Below are 25,089 nucleotides of genomic sequence, written 5' to 3' on the forward strand. Positions count from 1 at the left end.
CCTCCCTTGCTGTGCTAATGCCCTGTCCCTGCCCAGGCACTTTGGAGGTTTGAGCTACTCCCTTGGATCACCCCACTCAAGGAGCGTTCGTTCTAGGAAGCAAGCCGGCTAGACAGGAAAACATCAGACGCTGCTCCCAATGCTACACTCAGTTTTTCAGAAATTAGTCGACTTTGTTGTCAGGAGACTTTGTTGTCATCTAATCTGACCCCCTGCATAACACAGGCCTCCTGTATGACACAATATCTACTTTTGGGGCAAACACATTCCAGAAAGGCAGCTAGTCTTCATGAAATCACATCAGGTCATGGCTAATCCACCACTTTCCTTGGGAGATTGTTCCTGTGGTGAATCATCCTCGGTGTTGACTATTTGTGCTTTAGTTGTAATATGAATTTGTCTCTTTTCACCTTCCAGCCATTGGGTCTTGTTAGGCCTTTCTCTACTGGATTAAAGAGCCCTTTAATATCCAATCTTTTCTCTCCAATATGGCACTTCAACACTTCAGTGAAGTCACCTTTCAATCTTCTTTTGATAAGCTAAACAGGTAGAGCTTGTTCAATAGCTCCCTAGAAGGCATTTTATACCAGCCCTCAGAACATTTATTGGCTCTTTGGTCATCAGATTCCTGAACTGCAGCTGGATGTGGCTCTTGTTCTTCTGGTCATTTTGGGAAAGCGGCCCCATCATGCTGCATAGCTAGGCAAAGTAGGTGTGTCTGTGCAAACACGGTCTGTTCCTGAAGTCTTTCCCCCAGCTCCTCACTAGATGTAAGGGGGGAGCTCATTCAGCCTCTGCTTCCGCTTAGTGTTTAGAAACTCCTTATTGTCCCTATCTCTGCTGGCCTTAGATTTTGCCTCCTGTCTTTTTCTTGCTAGCTCAGATGAGGTGGCTGAGTGGTTAAGGTGATGGACTGCTAATCCATTGTGCTCTGCACGCATGGGTTCGAATCCCATCCTCATCAGATGCATTTAGTCATTACTCCTCCTTTGTAGACAACCATGTTCCCCTTTGGTACAATGTTGCTTCTTGCAAACAGAAACTCAGAACTCTCTTGCTTTAAATAAAATGTCTAAATCCCAGATTTCTTAAAAAAAGAAAAATTTTCTAGTCCTGTATTTCTTAGTTTTTATCTCAAAAGATATCAGAGGGGTAGCCGTGTTAGTCTGGATCTGTAAAAGCAACAAAGAATCCTGTGGCACCTTATAGACTAACAGACGTTCTGCAGCATGAGCTTTCGTGGGTGAATACCCACTTCTTCAGATGCAAGTCCTTGCATCTGAAGAAGTGGGTATTCACCCACGAAAGCTCATGCTGCAGAACGTCTGTTAGTCTATAAGGTGCCACAGGATTCTTTGTTGCTATCTCAAAAGGGAACATCCTCATCATCTCCTCCAAACACCCTGGGACCTGCCCAAATTATTAAAATACCCTCAACCCGAGCAAGGCCAGAGCAGTGAACCAGAGCTAGTGTCTAGGCCAAGCTGTTCTGAAGGAGGCAACTCAAACATTTTCTCCCTGCTTCCCTTGGCAAGGTCTGACTGAGAAAACAAAATTCCCCAAACTGAAAAACCAATACTAATCTGTTTGGGGAGAGTTTGAAAGTATTATTGTTATTATTCTCTTCTGATTTCTGAATCAGTTCAGTTCAGTCTTTGTCCTCCAGGTGTGTTTCCAGCTAAAACCACATTGAGGGTACTGGACCACTGACCTATCAGCTCTTAACACCCAAACTTTCAGTAACTCTATTATCAGTGCCTGCGAGTGTAATTTAAACCATAGGTCCATCTAGCTCTGAATCTTGTCTTCTGACAGTATCCAATACCAGGTGCCCCAAAAAGCCACTCACCAAGGTACCACTGGGAGTTGAACCCAGGGCCTCTTGTTTACAAAGCAGGTGCTTTAACCAGCCAAACCACGGTACCTGCTGTTATTTAAAGCAGTGTGTTTGCCCATACCTGACTCTCTGCCAGTCCCCACTGGGCCCTGACAAGTATTGCTTGTGTTTGGCTTCTGTAAAGCAGAGGAGCAGGTGAAGTTTTGCTCCCCAGGTGTTTGTGTGATTCTTTGGACAGGTCTACACTATGAAATTAGGTTGGTGTAATTACATTACTTAGGCTGACAATGCAGTTCTATCAACCTAATCCCGGTGTAGATAGTGGCTCAGCTGTCAGAACTTTCTGGAGCTATGAAAGGGGAGGGGCCCAGCCTCTGTAGCAGGAATGCAGGGCAGGTGAGTTCACGGCAGGCATGGTGAGATACTGGTGGAGGCCAGTTATGGTGAGATAATGACCAGCAGCATTTACACTGACAATGTGTCACTTTAAGTTTGCTGCACAAAGCTCTAGGCCTCTCGTCGAGGTGGTTTTATTTTGTCACCAAAACAGGGCAGTTTTGTCCCCAGACGTGGCATTGCAGTGTGTACACCAGCCACAAGCTGCTGACCGAGGGACCATTGTGTATTTTTCACACACCTGAGCAATATAATGATACTGAAATAACTATGTAGTGCAGACCTGGCCAAAGATTCTCTCTCTCTCTCTCTCTCTCTCTCTCTCTCTCTCACTCTCACACACACACACACACACACACACCCACCCACCCACCCACCTTGCAAGGAAAACCTCACCTGCTCCTCTGCTTTGCAGAATCCAAACACAAGCAATACTTGTCAGGCCCCAGTGGCAATGACAGGGAGTCAGGTGTGGGCAGTGTGTTTTAGCTACAGGCAGGCACCATGGCTTAGCTGGCTAAAGCACCTGCCTTGTAAACAGGAGATCCTGGGTTCAACTCCCAGTGGTGCCTTGTTGAGTACCTCTTGGGGCACCTGGTATTGGCTACTGTCAGAGAATTAAATGGGCCTTTGGTCCAGCCCAGTATGGCTGTTTAAATTATACTGATAACAGAATTACTGAAAGTCTGAGAGTTAAGAGCTGGTAGGTCAGTGGTCCAGCCCAACACAGATAAACCCCCCTCCCTCTGGGACAGGGGCAGGTCTGGGCTCTCACACCAAATGGCTCATTGTGGCTTGCAGAATCTGTGAGCAGCTCATTTAGTTTACTCCGAGGGTTGAGTCCTGCTTTGTGCACCGTGTGTGAGAACGAACATCCTAAACCACCCTTTGAAATAACGAATGGAACAGGACGTGTTATTGTCCCTGCCCCAAAGCAGACAGAACAATGGAGAAATGCCGTTGAGTCCAGGGTAATACTCCACTGCCATTTTACCTTGTTTGCTTGCTAAACTCCCTCCCAAACTTGAGGGCTGAGCTTGAGCTGAGATGTCTACACTGCAAATTTACCACCCCACGGCCCTAGCCTGGGAGCCTGCACTGGCACGGGGCAGCCGTGGGTGTTTCATCGCAGTGTGGACATAGCCTAGCATTATGTCTACACTGCCATTAACACACCCAAGTCACTATTCTCAAACCCTGGGTCAGTTGATTCAGGCTTGTGGGGCTTGTGCTGCAGGGTTATAAAATTACAGTGTGGCCTCCGAGACCCCATGAGGGGTGAGGGTCTCGAAGCCTGCGCTCCAGTCTGAGCCCCAGGAGCCCAAATCAGATCATCCAGGCCAGCCGGGCCACAGGGATTTTATCACAGTATAGATGCCTTCTCAGGGTATGTCTACACTGCAATGTAAGCCCAGGGGTAAGGCGGTGGTTCTCAACCAGGGGTCCTGGGCCCGCTCAGGGGACACTAGCAGGTTTCAGGGGGGCTGCCAAGCAAGGCCGGCATTGGACTCGCTGAGGCCCAGGGCAGAAAGCTGAAGACCCAGCGCATGGGGCTGAAGTCCAGGGCCCTGAGCCCCACCACCAGGGCTGAAGCCAAAGCCTGAGCAATGTAGATTTGTGGGGCCCCTGTGGCATGGTGCCCCGAGAGGGGGAGAAAGTGCCCTGAGGCCTCAGCCAGAGGGCTGAGCCCTGACACACGACTGGCTCAGAGGGTCTCTGCCAGTCAGGAAGGGGGAGCGAGGGAAGCCTGGCAACTGATGGCGGGAGGGGTGAAGAGGTTTGGGGTACGGTGGGGGAAGAAGCGCCTGGGACTGGATAACCTGGGGCTGGGCAGTCTCCATAGGGGACACTGGCTCCTCCTGTGCCCTTTCCACACCCTCTTGCCAGTAGAGAATGACCACCCTGTCCCCACCCCCAGCGACAGACGTGTCTCAGGACTCTCCCAAGCTGCACCCACTAACTCTCTTCCCATTTGGGGTCTAGCTCCGGGCAACAATTTCCCACCAAGATGAACCCAGCTGGCTGCTGCCTGTTCTGGTGCAACAGGGTGGGTGAAAGGCAGAACTGCAGCACTTCTCAGGCAGAATTTATTTTGTTCATGCAAAAAAAATGAAATTCTGCACTGGACGTGAATTCTGTGCGTACGCAGTGGCCCAGAATTCCCACACGAGTAACTCACACCCGGCACAAAGATAACCTGCTCATCCCCATCTCTTCTCCCTATGCGCCGAGTCCCAGAGCTGCTGCTGTCATTAACGCACACAGGCTTTCACTCCCGTCAGTGCTGGCACGACCCAATCCAGTTACAGGACTGAACCCTTATTCTCCCATCACATGGGACAGTCTCAGCTCAGGGGGAGATGAGAGGGGAAGCGGGTACAAATGGAAAAGACTCGTTGTAGCCATGTTGGTCCCAAGATATCAAAGAGAGGGATTTTAATTGGTTCTAAAAGAAAAGACCTCACCTACCTTGTCTCTCCAAGAGATCTGAAAGTGGCAGAAGGAGACGAACAGGAAGACAGAGCTCAGGACTCTAAATCAAACAGTTTCAAGCCCCTGGAAGAAACAACATTTCTCTTCTGCTCCAGGTATGTTTGTGTCCTATATGAGGGACCACCCCATTCCTCTCACAGCAGCAAAGGGAGACTGCAGCCAGCCCCAGATGGTCTTTCCCCAGCCTGGGATGTGTGTTGTGAGGAAGTTTGTGTGTGGTGTGTGCATGGGCTGGGTACAGCTAGACCCATTTGCAGACTGGAAAGTCAGGGCAACTCCAGCACAGCTTGGGGGCTGTGGGCAGGGGTAGCGGTTTTGGAGCTGGGCCTCTGTCCCCTCCAGGTCCCATGGCAGATGGCTCTGGCAGCATCAAGTGGGTCCGTCACTGCAGGGGAAGGCAGGGGTACTGTCTGCGATTGGGGTGAGGATTGGAGGGGGGTCCATGCTCAAGAATGGGGAATGGAATTCACTTCCCCACCCCTCTGCAGAGCCCAGCAACTAGGGATTTATCCAGGGAAGTGAATTTCACTCTGGGTGACTTTGAGGCAGCCACGGAAAGATCCTTGTGCGTTAGGTTCCACACTGGCCACAGGAGTTTACTAGTTCTCCCTCCCCAGACTGCCGGGGGCAGCCAGGGATCATTAGTGGGTTATGGGAATTAGAAGATGAAAATTCACTAAGAACAATGATATTTGTGTGTTTATCATTAAATCCCCAGACACCCACCAATCCCCGTCCTCCTTCCTATGAGCTATAAATATCTAAGGGACTCAGCGACTGCAGTGAGTTCCTGCCCTTCCCCGCTTTCTATAGCGGCACTTTTAAGAACAGGGCAGGGAAACATGTAAATACTTTGAACCAAATTCCAGAAGCTGCTGAGCATGGAGAAGTTAAAATGAAATCAAGGTTCCGTTTCTCCAAGGACCTGCCCCCTAGTGCAAAATTACAGACACTCGCCAGAAATCTGAAACGGCCACTTCATAACTGATAGAATGAATCACCAATAAAAAAAAAAAAAAAACCTAGTGAAGGTGATATTCTGAGGGAAAGATTTCACGTGTCTTTACAAATCAGTATAATCTAATCTGGACCTTTATACACTGAAATGCCTAATTCGTAGCCCTACGGCAATTGCCTGGTGTCACTACAGGGCAGAATTAAGGTTGGTGCCTTGGTTGTGAATTTCCATCCCCTAGCATATTGCATTTGCTGTTAGGTGGGTTTGACAAAATAAATTTTGTCTATTTCTTTCTGTTAATTTCAATTGATAGCGATATTTATTTTTAAGCCCTTTTTTCAATGTTTACAATTTCAGTGTTCAGAGCTGTGGGAAGTTATGGGGGTCGTCAGACAACAATTATTTAATAACAGTAACTGTTGCGATTCCAAAAGCCAAATCATAGAACTGTTCAAAGAGAAATTGTCAATGTCACACGTAATATACAGTGTAAATATCCTTAAATCAAACTGGACTTTCTCCAGAAGCATTTCTGTATTTTACCTATAGAAATAGTTTTTCATCTGAGTGTGTACAGTGAAATCAACATTTACTGCAACTTATTCATAACAATCCTTTCAAGTATCATTTAAAGTAATGAAGTACTTGAATTCCTTCACTTCCTGGACTGTAATGCTTCATTTCAGGATAATTACACCCTCCCTGTGATGTATTTTACTCTCAGTACCGTAACCCCCTCGTGATGTAGCTCCTGTCTGGGAGCTCTGCGGAGGGCAGTAGCATGATCAGAAGGTGACACTCTGACACACTCCCTGAAATCTAAATAGCCCCAGTGTGAGACAGTGATTAACGCAGGTACCTTAGGGGCTGCAGCGCCAACCCCCTGCCTTGACGAGGAGGGTGAAGAATTGCAGTAGAAATCACTTAGGCTGGGAGAGGGCACAGCTGATGGGGGACTGGGAGCAGATTTGTCCAACCGGACTGGGTAGAGGCACTTCAATGTATTTTCCCCCATTAAACATCCTGCCATGTACTTCATTTAGAAACTTTTCATTCACATCTAAACACGTTGGAGCTAAGCTGGGTTGATACATTTCCACTTACAGTGGCACAGTTGTAATTAGGTGCTTAATGAGATGCTCATGCAACACAAAGCAGTCAATAATGGGTGAGCTTTCATGATTAACTTGTCTGTGTGCTGTGCATCGCTTTAAAAAAAAAAAGATGGTGAGAGCGAGTGTCAAAATTTTAGGCATTAAGAAATGGAAATTAGGTGTCAGTTCAGTTCTCATGCGTTTAGCCCTTTGGCCCTCAAAAATGCTTTTGGCTCTTTGACATTGCTTTATCCACCCCACCAGAAAATGCTGTAGGGAACCAGGTCATTACAGCCGACCTTCACGAGGTATCGTTCTACCAGCTAGGTGCCAAAATTCAAATGGTTCTGTTTGTTTATCTTTCATTCCGTTTTGCAATTCTTAGATCCCATTTACAAACTGGAACTGAAATAACCAAGGCAAGTTAAGAAGGGAGCGGCATCGGGCATAGGTGGGGGTAAAACAATAAAGGGAAAGAACTGACTATGCAAAAAGGAACATCCCAAACTATCAGAGCCCCAGACTCCCGTCCAACTGAACCCACCCCAGCCAGGCATATCAAGCTGGGCCCGTGAAAAATCGCCCAGCTTGTCTGGCAGTGAACGCTGCGTGTTCCAGACGGAGCTATGGTGTGTGCGCCTGCTCTACTGACGTGCTGCTTTGGTACGGAAGGCACCACGGCCACAGGGAGCAGAGACATGGACTCCTACAAAACAAAATCCCAGATACACCTCCAACATCCCATCCCCTCCCGCACCTCCCCACTGTCTGCCATCCCCTCCCCAACCTCCACATGGCCATTCTCAGCCATTGCTAACAGTTCCATCCAGCCTTCAGCACTATAAATAAATAAAACATGGTGTTACACACGGCAGATGGTGCCAGAGAAACCTGGCATTTGATACAGGCATCTGATACAGTTCCACGTGGGAAACTAGTCGTTAAATTGGAGAAGATGGGGATTAATATGAGAACTGAAAGGTTAATAAAGCATTGGTTAAAGGGGAGTCTACAAGAGAGTCATACTGAACAGCGAGTTGTCAGGCTGGAGGGAGGTTACTAGTGGAGTTCCTCAGAGATCAGTTTTGGGACCAATCTTACTCAACATTTCTATTAGTGACCTTGGCACAAAAAGTAGGAGTGTGACACTATGGAGGACAAGAAAATCATACCAGAAGAACTGCATGACCTTGAAAGCTGGAGTAATAGAAATGGGATGAAAATTAATATTGCAAAATTATGCACTTAGGGACTATTGACAAGAAATTTTGCAATGAGCGGGGGACTTATCAGTTGGAAGTGATGGCGGAGAAAGACCTAAGTGCATTGGTTGATCACAGGATAATTATGAGCTGCCAGTGTGGTGTGGCCGTGAAATAGGCTAATGCCGTCCTAGGATGCATCAGGCGAGGTATTTCCAGTAGACACAGGGAAGGGTTAGTACTTCTGGCCTTAAAGTCTGTGAGTCTATAAGCTGTGCCTTGCGTTGCACAGACACTGCTGGAGCTCAGGGCCCATCGTGCTGCGCACGGCAGAGACCCTGACTGAGATCAGCACCTGCGTTGCGCTGGGCGCTGCACAGACAGAGAGGGACAGTCCTTGCTCAGCTCTGGAATGGTCTTACAAGAGGGGCTGTGGAGTCTCTTTCCCTGGAAGTTTTTAAGAGCAGTGTGACGAAGTGGGGCTCTTCTGAATGTTTCCTCTGAATACTGTGTGGGTGCCTCAGTTTCCCCTAGGCATTTCTTAAGTCTCCAGTGTGCATAAATGGCCGACACTTTGTATCCTAGCAACAAATGGCTGGGGCCCTTCCCCGCAAGAGATAGCTAAAGGTGAACAGAGAGATCAGGTGACCTCCTGGCCCGGCAAAGAGACAAAGTCCAGAGGAGGAGGGGCTGGAGGGGGTTTCAGTTTGGGAGCTGGCTGGGGACGAGGAGTGAGGGCAGACCTGGGGCCCAGCGAGCCAGAATGGACCCGGCTGAGGGGTCCAATTCTCTGTATCTACAAGCTCAGTTTTAGACCGTGTTCCTGTCATCGAATAAACCTCTGTGTTACTGGCTGGCTAAGAGTCACGTCTGACTGCGAAGTGGGGGGGCAGGACCCTGTGGCTTCCCCAGGACCCCACCTGGGCGGGCTCGCTGTGGGAAGCACACAGAGGGGCATATGTTGAATGCTCCAAGGAGAGACCCAGGAGGTGAAGCCGTGGGAGCTTCTTACCCTGGAGACAGTCTGCTCCAAGGGAGAAGAGGCTCCCCAAAGTCCTGCCTGGCTTCGTGAGGAGCAGTTCCAGAGCAGCGCCCGGGGGCTCCGTGACAAGCAGGTAGGACAAAGCTCTGTCAGAGGAATCTACATAGACTTGGTCCTGCCCCCGCAGAGAGAGCTGGACTTGATGACGTCTTGAGCTCCTGCCCAGCCCTACATGTCTCTGATGCTATGAAATAGATACGTATAAAACACAACGTACTGAGTAAAACCCACAACATGTCAGGCAATTCAGGAAAAAAAAAAAACACAGCATACAATGACAATACAAAGGAAAAGAAAACAACACAATGCTAACTAATACACCCTAGGACCAAATTACACAATGAAAAGAGCTCAACTCAAACCAGCACAACACAGGCACCAAATACACTGAGGCAAAACAAATGCACCATAAAACTATGCAACACAACATGGTGCAGTCACAAATGGCACCATGCAAAACAGCTCAGCATAGAACAGGGCACAGCACAAAACAGAAATATTTCAGTGTAGGCCTGGAAGGGATCTTGAGAGGGCGTCTACTCCAGCCCCCTGTGCTGAGGCAGGACCAAGTATCCCTAGACATTCCCAGACTGGTGTATCTCTAACCTGATCTTAGAAACCTCCAGTGAAGGAAATGCCACAGCCTCCCTTGGAAGCCAATGCAAGGCAGACACAGCCCAAAACAAGCTGTACACACACACGCTGGGCTTGGGGTTAAGAGGAGAAGCAAGAATTCAAACAAGTTGGGTTCAGTTCCCAGTTCTGCCCCAAATTCTCTATGCAAACTTCAGCAAATTACTTCAGCTCTTGGAGCTTCAGTTTCCCCATCTGTAAAATGGAGACTCGCCTCCCACCATTGGCCTATTTAGCCTTTGAGCTTTTTGTGGCAAGGCCTCTCTGTCACTGTGGGCATGTCCACACTGCAGTCAGACACCGGCGGCTGGCCCGTGCCCGCTGACTTGGGCTCACATGGCTCAGGCCGCAGGGCTGTTTAATGGTGGTGTCGAAGTTCCGGCTGGGGCTGCAGCCCAAGGTCTGGCACCCTCCCACCTCGCAGGGTCCTACAGCCTGGCCCCAACCTGAGCCCAGACATCTACCCGGCAATTAACCAGCCCCTTCGCCTGAGCCCTGTGAGCCTGAGGCAGCTGCCATGGGCCAGCTGGGTGGGGGGGGAGGTGGTTAATGGCAGGGTAGAGATACCCTGGGTGTCTGTGCAGCACCTGTCACAATGGGGACCCTGACCTTGGTCAGTGTCTGTGCAGAGCCTGGGGGCCTGATCTCAGTCGGGGGCTCTGCAACTCCCGGCATTACAGGATCCCGGATTTTGTTTGGGGTCCCTGCAGCACCTGGCAAAATGTGGGGCCAGGAGCTCTGTCAGGGTCTGTGCAGTGCCCAGTACAGTGGTACAACATGATTTGGGTTGGGATCAGTGCAGTGCGAGGCCCAACGGGGACACAGATCTCAGTTGAGGTCTCTGAAGTGCCCAGCACAATGGATGCAGCACTTTGAGTCGCAGTCGTGCACTGCCTGACACAAGGGGGGGCCGTGATCTCGGTCCAGGTCTCAGTTTTACCTGGCACAACAGTGGGGTCTGATCTCAGCTGGGGTCTCTGCAGCACCTGGCAGAACAGGGCCCAGATCTCAGTTGGGGTCTCTGCAGTGCCTGGCAGATCAGAGCCCAGATCTCAGTTGGGGTCTCTGCAGCACCTGGCAGAACAGGGCCCAGATCTCAGTTGGGGTCTCTGCAGCACCTGGCAGAACAGGGCCACGCTCAGTACGATAAGAGCCCTGATCTCAGTCACACACCTGGAGAGAAAAGCAGGAAGATTTTTGAGAATTCGATATCAGTATTTCAGAACAGAGGAGAAAATGGGGCACAAACTAAATATTTGCCAATATAAGGGACAAACATTAACATCTGGGGCAATTTTATGTCACCATTCAACCATTTAAGAGAAAAGAGGGGAAATTTGAGGGGATTATACAGTGATATTCAATCAACAACAGAATGGGATGGATTCTTCTTGCCTCACATTCCCATGACCAGGAGGGAGCCCTGGGTCCCTGTGGCTTTGACCGGGGAAAGGAGGGGACTGGATTCAGAAGGTCGCTGGCTGTGACTCAGAAAGTCGCTGGCTGGGGGGTCTGGGAATGTGACGGGGCAGGGGGGCTGCTGGGTTGGGCAGGGTGGGGGAGGGGGGCAGTAGCTGGACTGGGAAACCTGGGGCTGGGCCGTCTCCATGGGGGACGCTTGCTCCTCCCTCCCTTTCCTGGCCCTTCCCAGGCCCCGTTGCCAGCAGAGAGAGGCCCCCCCGCCCCCCCCAGCCCAGAGGTGTCCCTGTCTCAGGGCCCCCCCAGCCTCTGCCCAGCTCAGGAATCACTCGGGGGAACCATTTCCCACCCGCACAAGGACAAATCCCTGCAGGGAAATGGGGGGAAACCCCCCAACCCCGAGCTCTGAACTGGCCATTGGCGAAGGGGATATAAAATGGGGCACAATCGGGGGCAGGGAACTTCTCAGGGGTGGGGAGGGGTCACCCTGGGGGCTGCTCGTGGCTCTCTAGGGAGAAAGGGGGCAGGGCGGGGGGGCAGGGGGTCCCCACGGGGGGGGCAGCGGTAAATCCGAGGGGGTCTCAGCCCCCCCCTGTCGCTCCCCGCTCCTCGGGGGTCGCCGGCTCCTCCCCGGCCATGTCCGGGCTGCACCGACACTTCCCCCGCCCCTTTCCCAGCCCCGCCGGGACCCCCGCCCGGCCCCGGCCCCGCCCCCTGGGGGGGTTCAGGGGCCCCCGGCACAGACCCCCCCCCGGCCCCGCCCGGGCTCCCGGCTCACAATGGGGCAGCGCGCGGCGCTCCCCCCGCAGCGGATCACACTCCGCCCCGCCCCCGATCTGCGCATGCCCAGAGCCGGGAGACACAAAACTCTTCTCTGGCTCCGGGAGAGGCTCCAACTGCCCCGCGCGCGTTTGCGGTCCGGCTCTGCCTCCCTCGCGAACGTCACTTCCTGTCCAGGGAGCGTGAGGAACTACATCTCCCAGCCTGCCCCGGGGGCGCTTCCGCCCTCCCCAGCCCAGGGAAGGGAGGGGTCAGCAGCTGGTACTGCGCATGCTCCGTGCGAGCCCCGCCACCACTCATCCTTCCCTCCGGCCCCGCCCCCTCTCCCAGCCGGTGCCTCTCAGACCCCCCCCGCCTGTTCCCGGGGAGCGGCAGAGCCGGGGGGGCTCGTGACCCCCCAACGTAATAACCGGCCCCGAACAGCCCCCGGCCCCGACCCCGCCCGGCAGGAGCGTGTCCGCCCCGAGCGTGTCCCCGGCCCCGGGCCCCTCGCAGGGGGTTTGGGACCCGCGGGGAAGCGGGACCCGCCTCAGCCCGGAGGGGGCAGGATCGGGGCGGGGTCTCCGCAGGGGAAAAGCGGGGGCGGGGCTGGTGCAGCAGCTCCCCCCCCCCCCCCCCCGCGGTGCCCGGGTGCAGGGCACGGGGATTGCAGGGCCCGGGAAGGGGCTGGGGCAGCTGGGGAGGCCGGAGCCGGAGCCGGGAGCGCACAGAACCGGGACCATCAGCCCCCGGCAGCTCCGGAGAGACCAGACGCTGCCGCCTCCATCGGGAGCTGGGAGCGGAGCAGCTGCTGCTTCCCCAGCGGGGTCTGTGCGGGGGGAGCCCGACATTAACCCCTCCGGGCCGGGCGGGGGCTGCTCTGGCTGCAGTGGAGCCAGCTCAGGTCGGGTTATTGGGGGGTGGCTGGTGGGGTCCTGCTGGAGGGGGAGGGGCAGTAAACACTGAAGAGGTGGCAACTTCTGGGGAGTTAGGTCTGGGGGGGGCAGGGAATATGCTGGGTGAGGAGAGGGAGGGGACAGAGTGTGACAAACCTCCTGGGACTTGTTTAACGGGGGCCTAGATCCTCAGAACAAAGGCTTGGGTGTTGGGGGAGAAAATTCCCTAATTTGTGAAACAGGAAACAGACAAAGCAACCCCCTGGGCGGGGCTGGGAAAACTGACCAGACTCCCAGTGCTGAACCCCTCAGCCTGCGAGCCAGGGGCTGGTGCGACATGGAAAGGGGGCACCCACCGGGGAGGTGTAGGGAAGATGTCCTGGCCCCTCACCTCCAGCTGCTGGCAGTGGGGAGGGTGTTGGGTTCCTACCATGGGGCTGGATCAGCCTCTGGCTCGTAGCCGTGTGATGGATCTGCTGGCAGAGACAAGGGGTCTCTCTTTGTTCTCTCACCATGGTGCCCCCCGGCTGCTCTCGGCAGTGTGGGGATAGGACTGTGCTGACTGTCTCTGTCTCAGAGCTTCCATTTGATTGGTTCCTTTCCTCCATGACTAGTGGGGCAGCAGGTGTTGGACTCTTGCTCTTTCAGGGGCCGGTGACCTTCCAGGAGGTGGCTGTGTATTTCACCAGGGAAGAGGGGGCTCTGCTGGACCCCACTCAGAGAGCCCTCTACAGAGACGTCATGCAGGAGAACTCTGAGAATGTGACCTCGCTGGGTAAGGATTCCCCTCCCCTCCGTCCTTAGAAGAGGAAATGAAGAGTTAAGGTTCATGGCACTCCCACAATGCCACCTCTGCTCTGCCCTGTTTCAGCATCACCCCAACATGCCAGAGAGACACACACTAGCCCTCTCCCCTCCCCGGTTACAGAGCGCTCTGGGAACAGAGCAGTGCAGCAGAAAGTCTCACGACTTCTCTTTGCTAAGATAATATTCGGGTTCATCTCCGTCATAGCAAATAGAAACTTCCTCCCCCTGGCCTGCTCTCCGGTACTGAACCTCCTGCACACAGACCAGCTGAGACTCGCAGTATTACCACCTCTTTGCCCTCAACCTGAGTTTTCCTTTGGAGTCACTGCTTCACTTACCCCTCACTTACCCCTCACAGATCACTCGAACATACGCCGCCAGGGTGCTGACAACCCCCATGGCAAGCACACGCCCTTGGCCACCTTTGCTGACAAAGCCGACAACACTCAGCACAGAACTGAGGCAGAATTGGCCCCCAGGTTTCACATGCACCTCTCTGCATAGCACAGGCACAGCTCTGCCCAGCTGCTCCAACCCATCCCTCCGTCAGCCAGTCACAGCTCCAGCTGGCCCCGTGCACACAGCTGGAGGCATGCGGATAGATGCTGGGATTCCCACCTGTGAACACAGCACAGACAGTGGCACGTTCTCTTAGTCTTTCCTCAGATCGATTATAGGTTCCTAGCTTTGAAGGCCAGATATGACTATTAGGTCATCTACTCTGATACCACAGACCATAGAATTCATCCTGTTACTGCTGCATTGAGCTGAATACCTGAGTCCCTGTGGCAGTTTGTTAACCTTTGCACAGGCCACACAGAACCATCCTCAGTGGTTCTTGCCAGCTGCAGGGTTAAGGGTTGGGGGCAAAGTTAAGGTTGCATTGGAGGGGGGGGCGTTTATATTAGCTTCTCATTTCCTGGTTCGCAGAGGTTTAAGTTTAGTCACCATCTATACCACAGGTTGGCAAAGTACCCTCCTGCCTCCCTTGTTTTCTTTCCCTTGAGCAGGGTTTCCAGTTTCCAAACCCTATGTGATCTCCCAGCTGGAAGGAGGGGAAGAACCGTGGGTCCTGGATCTCCAGGGTTCAGAGGAAAGCGAGATCCTGAGAAGTCCCTGGACAGGTGAGGAAACATGAAATCAACCCAGAAACTGTAAGTGCCTGAGAGAACCAGCTGGGATTCCCCACACAGACTCTGTGAGCTCAGGACTGTCCCCAGCAGATCACACTCCTGGCTTCCTACAGATGATGACTGACAGCTTGGCTGGAGCTCCCTCCCTTCCTACTGAGTGTTTGGATGGGATGTGGGCAGGGCCGGCCGTGGGGACATGGCACCCTGGGCAAACTTGCATTTTGGTGCCCCTGGCTCCCATGGGCATGGCACCCCCCCTTCCCTCTGTCCCCCATGGGCTCCCCAGGCTCCTCACCCTCCCCTCCCCCCAGCCCCTGCACTGTGCCCCCTTCGCTCCAAATACCTGCTCCCCCTTCGCTCCTAACACCTGCCCCCTCCAGCCCCTCCCAGCACCTGCCCCCTCCTGTGCCCCTAAGCCCTGCACTGTGCCCTTTCACCCCAACCCCTTCCCCTCCCTCATGTGCCCCTAAGCCCAGGACTGTGCCCCTGCACCTCCTCACCCTAAACCCCTGCATGGTGCATACCTCCTTCACCCCAAACCCTGCCCCTGCACCTCAACACCTGCCCCCTCCTGAGCCCCCAGCCCCTGCACAGTGCCCCCATTTCCCAAATACCTTCTCCCCTCCTGCACCCCTAATCCCTACACCCCTTCAATCCTAACTTCTGCCCCCTGCACTCCAACCCCTGCCCCCTCCTGAGCCCCCACCCCCTGCACAGTGCCTCCTTTTCCCCGAACCCCGGCCACCTCCAGCACCCAAGTGGGGAACCTGACCTAGATGCACAAAGCAGCTGGCATTGCTGCTCGCCCCCCCACTGGACTGCTGCTCCCCCGCCCCACGCAGCCCTGAGGGGACAGGAACAGCAGCAGCTGCACACGTGGAGCAGGGCGGAGGAGGGGCCCCTCCGCTCCAGAGCAGTCACCTGGCTCTGACGGCTGGTCGTCCAACTGCCCCCTGCAGCTCGGCTCTCTCCCACTCCCCCACGCTGCTGCTTATCTGCTCCCCATGCCGCTTTCATCAGCCCAGCGAGCCTCTGGGCAGCAGGTCAGGCGGGAATCCAAACCCTGTGCCCGGCACCCCCTTGGGTGGGGCACCCGTACAGCCCCCCCTAAGGGCTGGTCCTGGGTGGGGAGCAGAATTGATCCCCTCCACTGTCCTCTATGGGGATGAGTTTGGGGGAGTTCAGTCCCCGATTTTTATTTTCTGTGTCCTCAGCACTTACTTGGGTTTGTTCTCTGCCTTTCCATCCCCAATTCTGAGATTTCTCCTCCCTTCTAGCAGGTGATGGGCTGGTGAGGGAGAGCGAGGAGCAGAATCCTCACCAGGAAGATGCTGAGCTCGCCGAAGCACATGGGGAATTACCGCGAAGATCCAAAGGGAGCGTGTCCCGCCCCCGTGAGCAGGGAAAAGCTGGTGAAAGTTACCACAGATCAGAGAGAGAGCAGGGAAGCCACTCAGAGGAGAGAGTGGATGAACCCATTAATTGTCAGGGAACTCACAGGGACCTCAAGGAAACTACATCCCAGGAGAAAATCCTCAGGGAAAAGAGAGAGACGACATGCAGTGAGTGTGGGAAAAACTTCAATTACCGCTCAGCCCTTATTCGACATGAGATAATCCACACGAAAGAGAGACCCTACGAATGCTGTGAGTGTGGGAAAAGCTTCAATCGTACCTCAGTCCTTAGTAGGCATCAGCGAATACACAGAGGAGACAAATCCTATGAATGCTGTTAGTGCAGGAAAAGTTTCACTCAGAGATCAGCCCTTATCTCTCATCAGAGAATCCACACGGGAGAGCGATCCTATGAATGTTGTGAGTGTGGGAAAAGCTTCTCTCGGAGCTCAAACCTTACTATAAATCAGCGGATCCACACAGGAGAGAGACCCTATGAATGCCGTGAGTGCGGGAAAAGTTTCACTCACCTCTCCTCCCTTATCTCCCATCAGACAACGCATACGGGAAAGCGACCCTACAAATGTTGTGAGTGTGGGAAAAGCTTCTCTCGGAGCTCAAACCTTACTATGCATCAGAGGATCCACACAGGAGAGACACCCTATGAATGCAGTGAGTGCGGGAAACGTTTCACTCACCTCTCCTCCCTTATCTCTCATCAGAGAGTCCACACGGGAGAGAAACCCTATGAATGTAGTGAGTGCGGGAAAAGCTTCTCTCGGAACTCAACCCTTATTACACATTACAGAATCCACAGCGGGCAGAGACCCTATGAATGCTGCAAGTGTGGGAAAAGCTTCAGTCATAGCTCAGGCCTTTCTAAACATCAGAGAATCCGTAAAGGAGATAAACTTCATAAAAACCTTCTCTAGAGCTGTCAGACATTTTTTTTCTTTAATTCTTTTGACAGTTCCCAGATAGTGACTATTAAGGTATTTGCATCTTTTGCACATTGTGGTCCCTCAGCTCCCACACATGAGTTGCCCAGTTTTGAAGCTCGCCCATCTTTGGGGTGGATCCTGTGGTCCTTTCTATCAACTCCATTGTCCTGCAAGTCATGGGAGTGGGTGTCCTTTCTACCAGGAATGTCCGTCACCCCAGGTGAGGGAGATAGGGGGTGTCTTCAACCAGTTACGTTGAGATAAAATCTACCTGGGCCTCATCACTATGGTTGCCATGGAGTTAGCTAGCTTGAGTTCACTTTCCTGATGTAAAAAGAGAACTATTCTTGCACTAAAGACATGGGCCATGGAAAGTAGGTGGAGTTATCTTGCACATTTCCTCCTGATCTGACCTAACCACCGTCACATTTCCTTGTCTAAACAAACCTGGAGATTCACATTTGTACTCCTCCTCTCAGTGCAAAGTTATTGTTCGAGTTGCCACATTCCTCTTTGAGGACAGATTTTCTCATTCCCAGTTGTTGTCACATTACCCTGGATTGTGCAGAACAGCAGTTATTTTGACTTTTTTCTCATTTAAAATATATTTAAATATGATGAAGAGCTGGAGCATTGTCAGGGAAATAAGTGTCATTTTAGGCTCTGTGACACTGGAAGGAGATGGGGAAGGATGGAATCTCCGAGTCACCTCATCACCCCAGAACTGTTACCTTGTGCCTGAGCCATGCACAGTTCACCCCTTCATATTCCTTCACTTCCCAAAGTGTCCGGTGAGGTCATGTTCTTGGCTGTCACTTGGGAATGGTGCTTGTACACGTCTTTGATCCTAAATCAGTCAGTCTGGCAGGAGGTGAAAGTGTCACAGACTTGGAAGGGGATTTCAAATGGATCCCAAGCACTGTTCAAATCCCCTTTTCCCTCTATTGGCAAAGCCACTTCTGGGAAGGTCGGCTGTTTTTTCCACCCGTTATGAAGGTGCTAAAACTTCTGTAAATAACACTAATGAGACAGCGCTGGGTGAAGCAGGTTTCAGTGGATCATTGGAGAATTTCTCATCCTGATTCTGAGACATCAGATGTAACCTAGTCTGGAATTTCACTTTAAATTAAAATGAAAGTGTCTTCTACCTCTCTGTGATATGGGTTTTCTATCTTTCATGAAGGGTCCTTGGTCATATAACTGCACGTTAGTGTTGTTTGACAGATTGTAGCTCAGATTTATTGGGAAATTTCAGACAAATGACCATCGTTCTTTACTTTAGGTTTGTTTTTTCCCCTATCCCTGCATGGTGACATGGAGAAAATTCAAATGCAGTTCAGTCAGCATTAGAGAATACTCCAAGCTGCTGGACATATTATCAGAGAAACAGTCTGGTTTTAAACCTCCAGTCTGAAAAGGTGAACAGCAGCAGACCCCAAATGGTGCAACTGACGGAAGTAAGTGCACATGGTCACAGGGTGGTTCAATTGTTTAAGTCAATATTGTCTCAGATGATCCAGGGATAGAATTCCACAGCAAGTGACTTGGAACTAGGCAAAATGCCCAGGTATTTGGTTCCCAAGGTATTTGTGACCCAGTCCCTACAGGAGGTTACTCCTGAAGAGATCTCCTAGCTAATCCCAACATTTGGGAAATGCTGTCTGTGATGAGGTGTATCAACCTTGAACTGGTACTGCTAGGGTTAACTGCGCCCTGTGGGCTGAAGAGGCCACGCCCCCTCACCCTCTCTGGGCATGCGCCCACTGGAGAGGGAGTATAAAAGGGAGCAGCTCAGCTCAGCCTGGGTGGACTGAGGAGGAGAACCAGCCTATGTTGTGGGCTCCTGCCAGGAAGCTGCTGGACCCCCAGGCTGCACCATCCAGCCACCCTAAGGCCCCTGCAGACACCCAGTTGACCGCCAAGGATGCGACGCTGGATGCCGGGACATTACCGACTCTGGACGTAAGGCAGGGAAGTGACTCAGGGAATGGGACTGTTGCAGTGAGAGATCAACCCTAGACACAGGATTATTGGTTCCTTAAGGCCCTGGGTCAGGACCTGGTGGAGTAGGGTGGTCCAAGGTCCCTCTACCCTGCACTGCGCCCACCACTGGATGGAGTCACCACCTGAAGACAAGCTGTCTTGACCCAGGGACAGATTTCTCCCCCCCACCCAAATCCCTGCCTTCTTCCGTACATGGCCACACACCCTGTGACAGGATGTATCAACCCCATGACACTGTCCATAATGATGTAGATGTGGAGGAAACAGAAGTGGTGTTTTTGTTGAACTCACCATTTGTGGGTGATGGAACTGGTGTGTAGGATGAAATCAGTGTTGTATGTGAGATGGCTGCATTTTTAATAGGAACCTCATCTCTGTTATTTTACAGAGATTCTGATCCAGGACTGTATCTGATCCAGGGGTGGGCAAACTACGGCCAGGGGGCTGCATCCAGCCCTTCAGACATTTTAATCCAGCCACTGGGGAGCAGGTGCTAGGGCTTGCCACGTTCCGACACTCCAGCCGGGGAGCAGGTCGGGGGCTTGCCCCGCTCCGCATGTGCTGTGGCTCCGTGCGGCTCCTGGGAGCACTGGCATGTCCCCCACTCCAGCTCCTACACATAAGGGCACCCAGGGGGCTCCACACACTGCCCCCACCCCAAGCACCACCTCCATGGTTCCCATTGTCCGGGAACTGCATTCCACTGGGAGCTGCCTGGCCATGCCTCTGTGTAGGAGCCAGAGCGGGGACATGCTGCTGCTTCCAGGAGCTGTTTGAGGTAAGCGACAACCGGAGACTGACCCTCTCCCTTGCCCCAGCCTCCCACTCTCCTAACCCCTCAGTCCCAGCCTGGAGCACCCTCGTCCACCCCCAACCTCTCATCCCTTGCCCCACCCCAATCCCCTGTCCAAGCCCGGAGCCCTCTCCCACACCCTGAACTCATTTCTGGCTCCACCCCAGAGCCCACTACCCCTCCCATACCCCAACCCCCAATTTTGTGAGCATTCATGGCCCCATACAATTTCCATACCCAGATGTGTCCCTCGGGCCAAAAAATTTGCCCACCCTGATCTAATCCCTAACCACAACTGTACTCAAGGGTTCACTGGTGGAAAGGGGGATTAAAGGAAAACTGCCATATATGAGAAAATTCTTTAATTGTTGAGGATTTATTATTACCAATGAAAATGAAATTAAACACGAAGTTACTCTTTAACGGAGAAGAGACTTAATTGTGGGATCAACTGAATTATACTGGAGAAATAAAACTTGTCTTGTTTTTCTTTTTGTTAGTAATGTAGGAAATGGGGGCTCATCCTGAAAAGCTTCTTTGATGTAACTTACCCCCCTTGGCCTAAAATGTCCAGATGTAAAACCTCACTCCAAAGGTTGGGGTGGGGGAATGTGTGTGAGAAATAGAGTAGAGGAGAAAACTGTCCCAGTATCGATTTGAATGATTTGTATTTCAAATGGAACGTATTTTGATTAGCTTCAAAGTCAATTTCTACGTAGGTGTGTTAGCAAAAAGAAGGTGGTAAGGGAAAGTGTGGGACCCCTATTGAAGGGGGCAGGCAACCTAGTGACGGATAATGTGGATAAAGCTGAAGTGCTCAATGCTTTTTTTTTGCCTCGGTCTTCACAGACATGGGCAGCATAGTACGGGGAGGAGGGGAGCAGCCCTCAGTGGTGAAAGAACAAATTAAGGACTATTTAGAAAAGCTGGACATGACCAAGTCCTTGGTTCTGGATCTAATGCATCTGAGGGTCCGGAGGGAGTTGGCAGATGTGATTGCAGAGCCATTGATCATTCTCTTTGAAAACTCGTGGCGATTGGGGGAGGTCTCGGATGATTGGAAAAAGGCAAATCTAGTGCTTATATGTCTGCACTGCAATTTTAGTCATGCAGCCCAAGCCCCATAAGCCTGAGTCAGCTGACCCCGGGTTTGAGACAGGTGCCCTGGGTGTTTTAATCGCAGTATAGACATAAGGTTAGGCTACATCTACAGTGCAATGAAACACTCATGGCTGACCCCTGTCACATTAATCAGGGTCAGGCAGCTTGGGCTGTAAAGTTGCAGTGTCTGTGTCTGGGCTCAGGCTCAGTCCCCTGCTCTAGGAGCCCAGAAGGTTGGGAGGGAGTTTAGCAAATGGAAATGGTGACACCGCAGGGAAGTATTACCCTGGACTCAATGGCATTTCTCCATTGGTCTGTCTGCTCTGGGGCAGGGACAGTAATACGTCCTGCTGCATTTATTATTTCAAAGGGCGGTTTAGGATTTTCATTCTCTCACACCGTGCACAAAGCAGGACTCAATCCTGGGTGCAAACTAAACCAGCTGCCCATGGATTCTGGCAGCCAGAATGAGCCATTTGGTGTGAGAGCCCAGACCTGCCCCTGTCCCAGAGGGAGGGGGGTCAGCTGTGACAGGCTGGACCACTGACCTATCAGCTCTTAACTCCCAAACTTTCATCAACTCTATTATCAGTGCCTGTGAGTGTAATTTAAACCATACTGGACTGGACCATCTAGCTCTCTGTTGTGTCCTCTGACCGTAGCCAATACCAGGTGCTCCAAGAGTTAAACAACAGGGCACTACTGGGAGTTGAACCCAGGATCTCCTGTTTACAAAACAGGTGCTTTAGCCAGCTAAGCCATGGTGCCTGCCTGTGGCTAAGGGACACTCTCTGCCCACACATGACTCCCTGCCATCCCCAGTGGGGACTGACAAGCTTTCCAAGTGTTTGGATTCTGCAAAGCAGAGAAGCAGGTGAGGTTTTCCTTGCAAGGGGTGTGTGTGTGTGTGTGTATATATATATATATCTTTGGCCAGGTCTGCACTACAAAGTTATTTCAGCAGAATTATATTGCTCAGTTGTGTGAAAAACACACAATGCTCCCTCGGTCGGCAGCTTCTTCTCTGTCCCAACCCACAGCCCCTCCTATTCCCGGTGCCCCTCAATCCCAACCTCGACGAGAGGCCTAGAGCTTTTTGCAGCAAACTTCAAGCGACAAATTGTCAGTGTAAATGCTGCTGTTCATTATATCACCATAAGTGGCCACCTCCAGTATAACACAATGCCTGCCGTGAACTCGCCTGCCCTGCATTCCTGCTACAAAGGCTGGGCCCCTCCCCTTTCATAGCTCCAGAAAGTTCTGACAGCTGAGCCGCTAGCTACACCAGGATTAGGTTGATATAACTGCATTGCTTGGGGGGGGTACATTTTTTACACCTCTAAGTAATGTAGTTACACCGATCTAATTTTGTAGCGTAGACCTGTCCAAAGAATCACTCACACACCTTGGGAGTAAACCTTCCCCTGCTCCTCTGCTTTACAGAATCCAAACACGAGCAAAGCTTGTCAGGGCCCAGTGGGGATTGGCAGAGAGTCAGGTGTGGGCAGACAGGATGCTTTAACTAACAGCAGGCACCATGGCTTAGCTGGTTAAAGCCCCTGTTTTGTGAACAGGAGATTCTGGGTTCAACTCCGAGTGATGCTTTGATGAGTGGCTTTTGGGGCACCTGGTGTTGGCTACTGTCAGAAGACAAGATTCAGAGCTAGATGGACGTTTGCTCTAGCCCAGTGTGGTTTTTCTTATGGTTTAAATTACACTCGCAGGCACTGATAATAGAGTTACTGAAAGTTTGGGTGTTAAGAGCTGGTAGGTCAGTGGTCCAGTCCCCTCAATGCGGTTTTACCATTTCCACTCGCTAAACTCCCTCCCACCCTTCTGGGCTCCTAGAGCAGGGGACTGAGCCTGAGCCCAGACACGGACACTGCAACTTTACTCCAGCCCAAGCCGCATGGCCCTGATTAATCCGACACGGGCCAGCCGAGGGTGTTTCATTGCACTGGAGACTCCCAAGGACTATCCCAGGAACCGTGTACAATGCAGGCTTCTCCGAGATAGCACAACGACAATGGACACTGCTTGACTCACATGGTAACAAAGGAGCTTCCTAGCAAGTTGGAGGAAACTATGAAAGACGGGAAGAGACATCATGACTTGGCCTCTCTCCCCCACAATTCAGTAGCTGGAAACACACCTGGAGGACAAAGACTGAACTGACTCAGAAATCAGAATAGAATAATAACAATAATACTTTCAAACCAAAGACCCCAACCAGACTAGTATTGGTTTTTCAGCAGAAAATTTTCAGTTTGGGGAATTTTGTTTTCTCAGTCAGACCTTGCCAAGGGAAGCAGGGAGAAAATGTTGGAGTTGCCTCCTTCAGAACAGCTTGGCCTAGACACTAGCTCTGGTTCACTGCTCTGGTCTTGCTCGGGTTGAGGGTATTTTAATAATTTGGGCAGGTCCCAGGGTGTTTGGGGGAGATGATGAGGATGTTCCCTTTTGAGATAAAAACTATGAAATACAGCACTAGAGAATTTTTTTTAAGAAATCTGGGATTTAGACATTTTATTTAAAGCAAAGGAGTTCTGAGTTTCTGTTTGCAAGAAGCAACATTGTTTGATCTGTCATTGTACCAAAGGGGAGATGATTGTCTACAAAGGAGGGGTGATGACTAAATGCATCCGATGAGAATGGGATTCGAACCCATGCGTGCAGAGCACAATGGATTAGCAGTCCATCACCTTAACCACTCGGCCACCTCATCTGAGCTAGCAAAAAAGAGACAGGAGGAGAAATCTTAGGCCGGCAGAGCTAGGGACAATAAGGAGTTTTTAAATACTAAGTGGAAGCAGAGGCTGAATGAGCTCCCCCCTCACATCTAGTGAGGAGATGGGGGAAAGACTTCAGGAACAGACCGTGTTTGCACAGACACACCTACTCTGCCTAGATATGCAGCATGATGGGGCCGCTTTCCCAAAATGACCAGTTTTGGCTGGTGGTGGGTTACAAATCACTTTAGGATTGAGTGGAATGAAATGTTATTATCCTTCCTGCATGAGTGAAGGGCAGCAGAACATATCTAGTCCGTCCTGATGGAGGGCTGGGTGGGTGGGTGAGGAATAGCTTTTATTGGACTTTATAGAAGTGATTGAGGACATCACCCTAAACCAGGGGTCCCCAAACATTTCACACTGTGCCCTCTTAGCCATGGCTGTGGCCCCTCGGAAGCCACGGTCAAGAACCGGGGCTGGTAATGGGGCTGTTGCTTGCTGGGGAGAGGGGTGCAGACAGGGGTAAGGGGGTCGAGGCCGAGCAGGGAGCCAGAGCCCCAGGCTGAGGGTGGGGGTTGGGGAAGACCTGGGGCAGAGTGGGGCTGAGTGCTGCTACCTCCATGGGGGCTGGCTCAGGCCCTGAGGTGCCCCCATGAATGTTCCTCTGTGTTGGAAAATTATAGTGCTAATGAAGCCTTTCCGTATTAGGCCTGAGTAAACCAAAGTTATGTTATGCTTGTCCAAACTGTGTTGGAAAGCTTACAGAACTCATTAGACTGAAGGCCGTGTATCTACCTAAGTCAGCTATTTCGCTTATCAGTTTTGTTTGGCTCCCCAAGTATATGTTGGCTCCCCAAGTGTATGCAGCTGCGTTCACATGTATGCATCCAAAGTATCTAGTACAAAGGGTCAACGGATGTATCTTGTGTCCCCTTCAGAATGACAAATGTATCCTCAACAGATGTATCTTGTAGCCCCCACAAAATGATATATGTATCCTGCATATCCAATTATCCCCTAACAGATGCATGTACAGGTTCTACAGGTCAACCAAATGACGTAGACAAACGTAGGCTAAGTTGTTTGTTTCGGGGTATAAAGGTAAGCCCATCTGGCCATGTAAGGTGTGTCTCTTTCTCTGGCACTAGCCGAGAGGAACACCCGCTCAGCTGACCGATCAATAAAGGGTGTGGTACTTGTCTTCCTGTCTCCGTGCCTCCTTGGTGTAATTAGGTAAGCTCCGGGGAGAACGAGCCCTTTTGGCTAACATCTGTGTCCCCCTAGGAGTCATGCCCCACATTTTGGGGACCACTGAACCCTACTCACTAAGCAGGGGCTAGTGATGCCAAAGCCCAGGGAAAGGGAGAACAAGTGCGGGGCCCCCAGCACTGGAACCATGTGAAGGGGCTGCAGGAGAGGGGCAATGGCTGGTGGCCCAGGGAGTTAAGGGCTTAG

General features: G+C 51.8%; 3 non-coding genes across 3 annotated transcripts; 2 read left to right on the forward strand and 1 right to left on the reverse strand.

Annotated features, from left to right (window-relative positions):
* Positions 1-882: 882 nt before the first annotated feature.
* TRNAS-GCU lies at positions 883-964 on the forward strand. Its single transcript has one exon. It is a non-coding gene; the product is annotated as a tRNA-Ser (tRNA).
* A 1,767-nt stretch (positions 965-2,731) lies between these two features.
* Positions 2,732-2,805, forward strand: TRNAT-UGU. The gene has a single exon. It is a non-coding gene; the product is annotated as a tRNA-Thr (tRNA).
* Positions 2,806-23,545: 20,740 nt separating this feature from the next.
* On the reverse strand, positions 23,546-23,627 carry TRNAS-GCU. Its single transcript has one exon. It is a non-coding gene; the product is annotated as a tRNA-Ser (tRNA).
* Between the last annotated feature and the right edge of the window lie 1,462 nt (positions 23,628-25,089).

The sequence above is a fragment of the Mauremys reevesii genome, linkage group 12 (genome assembly GCF_016161935.1).
Source record: "Mauremys reevesii isolate NIE-2019 linkage group 12, ASM1616193v1, whole genome shotgun sequence".
Lineage (NCBI taxonomy): Eukaryota > Metazoa > Chordata > Testudines > Geoemydidae > Mauremys > Mauremys reevesii.